A 7,021-nucleotide genomic window follows, 5' to 3' on the forward strand; every position below is an offset into this window, starting at 1 on the left:
GCGGATTGACTATCACAGTGAATCCCTATTACAGTTACAGGCTTTGGCCATCTTGGAATATCCTCCAGAAACTGACGTAGATATTAAGCCTCTTCGGCATATTTATCTAGTGCTACAAACTCAGCTTCCATCGTGGAATGAGTTATCACCGTTTGTTTTGAGGATTTCCATGATATTACCGCTCCAGCTAATGTAAACACATAACCACTCGTAGACTTAAGTGCTTTCTTGCTAGATATCCAATTTGCGTCAGTATATCCTTCTAATACTGCTGGGTATCTTCCATAGTGCAGTCCATAGTCTCGAGTTCCCCTCAAGTACCTTAGTACCCTTATGATCGCTTTCCAGTGATCAGCTCCCGGATTACTCGTAAACCTACTCAACTTGCTAAATTGAGTATGCAATATCTGGTCTTATACAGCTCATGAGGTACATCAGACTACCAATTATCCTCGAGTATTCCAATTGGGAAACAGCTACACCTTTGTTCTTGGATATGTGTAAAGTCATATCCACAAGTGTCCTATCTTTCTCAAAGTCATCCTTAAGAAACTTCTCAAGGATCTTATCAACATAATGTGGTTGACTTAATGCGAGACCCTCTGATGTTCTAGAAATTTAAATTCCCAGAATTATATTTGCTAGTCCCATGTCTTTCATGTCGAATCTTGATTTCAACATATCCTTTGTAGATTTAATCACTTTATCATTGCTTCCGGTAATAAGTAGATCATCTACATATAATGTCATCATGACATAGCCACTCTCGTTATCCTTGTAATAGGCACAGCTATCACATTCATTGATTTTGAAGCCATTGGTCAGCACGACCTCATCAAATTTTTCATGCCATTTCATAGGCGCTTGCTTCAAACCATATAATGATTTCACCAATCTACAAACTTTTCTTTCTTGTCTAGGGACGACAAACCCTTCAGGTTGTTCCATATAGATTTCCTCATCTATGTCTCCATTTAGGAAAGCTGTTTTCACATCCATTTGATGTACAATTAAATTACGCATTACAGCAATAGCAAACATTATCCTTATGGATGTTATTCTCGTTACAGGAGAATATGTATCAAAGTAATCAAGGCCTTTTTGTTGCTTGTATCCTTTAATTACAAGTCTAGCCTTGTACTTATCGATAGTGCCATCTATTTTCAACTTCTTCTTGAAAACCCACTTGCTACCTAATGGTTTGCAACCAGTTGGCAAGTCCACTAATTCCCAAGTATAATTCTGCATAATTGAATCAACTCCATTCTTGATGGCCTCTTTCCACATAGGCCCATCAGGTGAGGTAACCGCCTCCTTATAGGTTTTCGGGTCACCTTCTTCGAGCAAATAGGTCATAAAATCAGACCTATAGGATTTCTCCGTTCGTTGTCTTTTGCTACTTCTCACTTCCCCACATTTTCGTCTTCACCTTCGTCACTCTCATTATTGTCATCTACAGACTCATGAGATCGTTTAGACGTCGTAGGTTGTTGGTTTCCTGGATTACAGGGAAACATCGTCTCAAAAAATGAGGCATTCCTTGATTCCATAATTGTATTCTTTTGAATGTCAGAAATCTTGGATTCATGACCAAGAAACCGATATGCAGTACTGTGTGGAGGATATCCGATGAAGATATAATCCACAGTCTTAGGACCTATCTTCACCTTCTTCGGTGTAGGGATCAGTACCTTTGCAAGGCACCCCCACACTTTTAGGTGTTGGTAACTTGGTTTCTTTTTCTTCCACATTTTATAAGGACTTACATCTTTATTCTTGCGCATCGTAATATTTAAAATATTATTTGCGCTTAAGATGGCTTCTCCCCACATCGATTGTGGAAGCCCAGAGCTTAACAACATCGCATTCATCATCTCTTTCAGAGTGCGATTCTTCCTCTCAGCCACACCATTTGATTGAGGGGAGTATGGTGCAGTGACCTCATGGATTATACCATATTGTGAACATAATTCCCCAAACGGTTCAACATATTCACCTCCACGATCACTTCGTATCGTTTTGATTTTCTCAGTTTGTTATGTCTCAACTTCTTCTTTATAGATTTTAAATTTATCTATAGCTTCATCTTTGCTTTTCAACAAATATACATAGCAGTATTTTGTACAATCATCAATGAATGTAATAAAATACTTGTTTTCTCCTCTTATTGGAGCGAATTTTAAATCACATATGTCGCTATGTATTAGGTCTAGCACTTTGGTATTTTTTTCCACGTTTAAATGATGATCTCGTTAATTTTGCCTCAACATAAGTCTCACACTTATGTTTTGAATCAATAGTGAGTTTTGGTATGTATTCTTTTGCACTTAAACGTCGTAAAGTATCATAATTTACATGTCCTAATCTAGCATGCCATAAATTAGGAGACTCAAGCAAGTAAGCAGAAGAATTCTTCATTTCATTATCGTCCTTAACGGACATCACATTGAGCTTAAAAAGCTCATTGGTTAAATAACCCTTGCCTACAAACATACCACTCCTAGACAAAATAACTTTATCAGAGTCTATTACAATGTGAAAGCCATGCTTATTAAACAGAGAACCAGACACAAGGTTCTTGCGAATATCAGGCATATAAAGTACATTATTCAAAGTCAGATTCTTCCTAGAGGTCATCTTCAGGATCACCGTGCCTTCACCCCCAATGGTAGAAGTTGTTGAATTCCCCATGTAGAGCTTCTCACCAGCATTGGAAGCTTTGAGGCTAGAGAAAATCGCCTTGTCTGAGCAAACATGCCTAGTAGCACAAGTATCAATCCTCCATTCATGCGGATTAGAACCGACCAGGTTCACTTCAGAGATCGTAGCACAGAGGTCTATATCACCCATCTCCTTGGAGATATTATCAACAATGTTTGCTTCTTTCTTCTTGTTGGGCTTCTTGGGCTTCTTGCACTCAGAAGACCTATGATCAACCTTATCACAGTTGTAGCACTTCCCTTGAAATTTCGACTTCGAAATACCTCCCTTGGGTGCCAGCTTTGCCCCTTTACCAGAACTAGTCTTCTTGGGCTTGGAGCTTTGAGCATGCTCCACCATGTTTGCCTTCTCAGTGGCAACATTAACTTTCTTCTCGGACCCTCTGTTGTCTTCTTCAATACGAAGTCTAATAATAAGATCCTTCATAGACATCTCCTTTCGCTTGTGCTTAAGGTAGTTCTTAAAATCTTTTCATCCAGGTGGAAGCTTTTTAATAACAACAGCGACTTGAAAAGACTCACTTATGACCATTCCCTCAGCATGAATGTCATGAATGATCACCTGCAGTTCCTGCACCTGACTGACCACAGTCTTAGAGTCCGTCATCTTATAATCAAGAAAGCGGCCAACAATCCACTTCTTTGCCCCATCGTCCTCGGTTTTATACTTATGGTCAAGTGACTCCTATAAGGCCTTAGCTGTTGGCTTCGTGCTGCACACATTATACAACGAGTCAGACAAACAATTTAGCACATAGTTCCGACATATGTAGTCAGAGTGCTTCCAAGCATCAGCAGCATACACAGTCTGCACGTTACTCTCAGCAGTGAGTAACGGTGGTTCTTCCTTAAGGAAGTGATCCATATGCAACGTGGTCAGATAAAAGTGCATCTTTTATTGCCAACGTTTGAATTTCGTTCCGTTGAACTTCTCAGGTTTTTCAGCATGTGCAGCAGGCACAATTGACATTACAGGAGCAACAGGCACCACAGGTAGAATAGATGGTACGTGCATCTGTACTACAGGTGTATGCACACCAGTAGGCACCGCATATATAATCGGAGGAGTGAATCATGCTGATATCTGTCCAAGAGGAATACTAAATTGTCCAATGACAGTGTGTCCCACATGCACATGTCCCGAAAGCACATGTCCAACAGGTGTTTGACCCCCATCAGATCCTACGATCTATGCGTTAGGGTTAATCGCCTGCTGGTGAACCCCATCAGATCCAGCGATCTGTGCATTGGGATCAGTCATCACGTTTCCAGCTTTAACCACACTTTGGTTCTCCATCGATCTGTTACTCAACAAAACAAGCAGATACAAATGTATCAGTCACAGATGTATAAAATAAATAGCTTTAAGATTGTGAAAATAATCTGTGATTAATACATATAAATCAAACGAGTGTGTGTGTGAGTAAACGAAATCAAACAGAGAAAGAAAGGATATAAACAGAAGAGAGATCCTCGAGTCCAGTTGAAACTGTCTCCTTAAAGCTATTTCGCCTCTCACCGTATGTGTGACTCGATAGCCTCCCAGGATAAAACGAGGTAGCGGCGGCGTTACGGATAACGAGCACCTTCAGCGAGTTTGAACGGGAACGAAACTATCACCAACAGAGAGAGAGCTAGGGTTTGGTGTTTAGAGGCGAATATATTTTTGGTGTGTCTAACCCTAACGCCTTAGAGGTGTTTATATAGGTGTAGATAGACTTGTGCGCTACTCTTTTCCATAAATAATCTGAAACAGAATCAGATTAAATATATCAAGACATACACCATATCAATTAATCTGAAACAGAATCAAATTAATTTATGCCATAATATTTGAGCCAAAGTCTAATGGAAAATAATAAATTCCATTATTAAGAGAATATCATCATATCTCACACATCTTTTTGTCATAATGCACAAAAATATGACTTACCAATATGAGACTTATACCTATATTTTCCAACAATCCCCCACATGGGTGAGATTGGTGATCTTAGTAGCACACACCAGACACACAGACACAAGGTTTGACTTGGTGATAGTTTCTTCGATCAGATATAGCATACTCGATTAGTGTGAGAAAAGTATGTTTCTTTCAAATTTATTTTCAAATTTTATGTTTTGATTTTAATCGACTTTATTTACTGGTCGGTCTCTAGAGTTTTGTCAATCTTGAAATTGGATTTACTCGATTAGGTAAGATTTCACTAAAATTGTACATACATTTGTTGCTGTTCAGGTATGGTACTGGCTTACCAAAGTAGGTGGGAAAAAACTGACTATTTAATCTTTTTGTCAATGCGTTGCTCTGAATCTAGAAATATGACCAGGAAAAATTGATATGTTTTCAGCAGTGCTATTATGGTCTAAGTTATGTTTTTGTAGATTTAGTTAATGGTAAATATCCGCTATTCTTTTCATTGCTCTAACTCTAATTATATAACAAGGAATGGGTTATATTTTTTCAGCAGTGCAAGTACGTTCTTAGTTATGGTTCATTAGATTTACTTGATGCTAATACGAGTTAATCTCTTCATTCTAGGACTTTCTTGGTCTCGTGGACAAATTCTTTTATCTCTCTGGTAGATATGACATTCAACTAACAGTGGGAGATGTTGTCATGGTAAATTGGTTCTCTAATATGTTACTTCCTGCATCTTTTAATAGTTTATTCAGTATCTAGTGTTGTTTCATCAGGTGAGGGTGACTACAGTGCTGGGATCTGCTGCACCACCTCTATCAGTAAAACTCATGCAAGTGTTTAGTTCTGGTTCAAAGGACGCATCCATCATTGACCAGGTTCTACATCTCAAATTTATCTAGATTTCAGTTTTTTGCTTTTTTTCGTGATTATGCAAGGAAAAAGCCAAATCATGTTGGTAAAAATCTTACTATTGACTACCATTTGATATGCTCTTGTGCAGGAACTCACTTTCGACTCTGAAAATGGCATCCATATCTTAGAAGCTTTGCCAGAAAGTGTCGATGTTGGAATGTACACCTTTGTTTTCGAAGTAAGGCGGCTATTTCATTTGTTTTGCACTCTGTAGCTCTTGTTTTGGTTTATATATATATATATGAGTTAAATGCATACTGTGTACCTCAAATTTCCAAATAATGCACTTTGTGTACCTTTGTTTTGCTATCTAGCAATGTGTGTACCTGTAGTTGTAAAATTCTAGCAGAGTGTGTACTTCCGTTAAAACCCATTTAACAGCGTTAAACCACAGCTGAAAAGGAAGGGTAAAACAGTATTTTCAGCTCTTAGATCAGTCTGGGGAATGCCTTTTGTGCATAAATTGTCATCGTAACAATGAAGTAAGCGGGATAATATTGTAGTATATGTGTTTTTTAGTTAATTTTTTATATGCCATTGTTAAGATTCCTGAATCATGTGCCATGTTTCAAGACTCTTGTTCAATAGGCGCTTCAGGAATGGACTGATTTGCCGACTGGTATGAAATTTAATCCAACAGATGTAGAGCTGCTGGATCATCTAGCAGCAAAAGGCAGAGTAGGTAATGTACATTCAAATATGTTCATTGATAAGTTCATAATTACACGCCGGGAGAAACTGGAATCTGTTACACCCATCCTGAAAATCTACCTGGTGGGCTAGCATTGTTAGAAGTGTTAGTGTTTGTATTAGTAGTTTATTTGTTGTAACTCTAGATGAAATTGACATGTAACAGTTCATATTAACATGTTTGATACATTATTTCTGGCCTACATAATCACATGTTTGATATGTGCTCAAGTGCACCTATGTTTCATTGAATAAGGCCTGTATTTGAAAATAAATTGCAGTTAGAACATAAAGTATGACATAAATTTGTTGTCTTCTGTGATGTACGAGTGCACCAATTATAAAAGGCTTAGCATCATAACAGCAATGCCATTTGTGTTTTCGTATCTTCTACAACCAATGTTGGATAAATAGCTACATGAACTAGAATATATAATATCTCAAGTTTGTAATTGATTTAACCCTTCATTATGCATGCTTTAGGTACTAAGAAATACGAAAGCAATGCACATTACTTCTATGAATCTATGAACACCTATGCCATTGGTAAATGGAAGCGCTGCAGGAGTTAAAGTGGATATTCTGTTAGATGGCACAAAACAGGCAAGACCAAACCTGTGATGGAGAATGGTGTAACAAAGGGGTATAAGAAAATCCTGGTTCTTTATAGTACTGTAACAAAGGGTTGCAATCCTGTCAAAACTAAATGGGTGATGCATCAGTATCATCTTGGAAATAAGGATGACAAAAATGAAGATGAATATGTAGTTTCCAA

At 38.0% G+C, this 7,021-nt stretch overlaps 1 long non-coding RNA gene across 1 annotated transcript; it reads left to right on the plus strand.

The window, feature by feature from the left end:
- The first annotated feature begins 5,218 nt into the window (after positions 1-5,218).
- On the plus strand, positions 5,219-6,440 carry LOC141660777 (uncharacterized). The gene is made up of 3 exons (XR_012549885.1): positions 5,219-5,343; positions 5,418-5,519; positions 5,645-6,440. It is a non-coding gene; the product is annotated as an uncharacterized LOC141660777 (long non-coding RNA).
- Positions 6,441-7,021: the final 581 nt, after the last annotated feature.

This window comes from Apium graveolens, chromosome 1 (genome assembly GCF_009905375.1).
Source record: "Apium graveolens cultivar Ventura chromosome 1, ASM990537v1, whole genome shotgun sequence".
In the NCBI taxonomy this organism is placed as follows: domain Eukaryota; kingdom Viridiplantae; phylum Streptophyta; class Magnoliopsida; order Apiales; family Apiaceae; genus Apium; species Apium graveolens.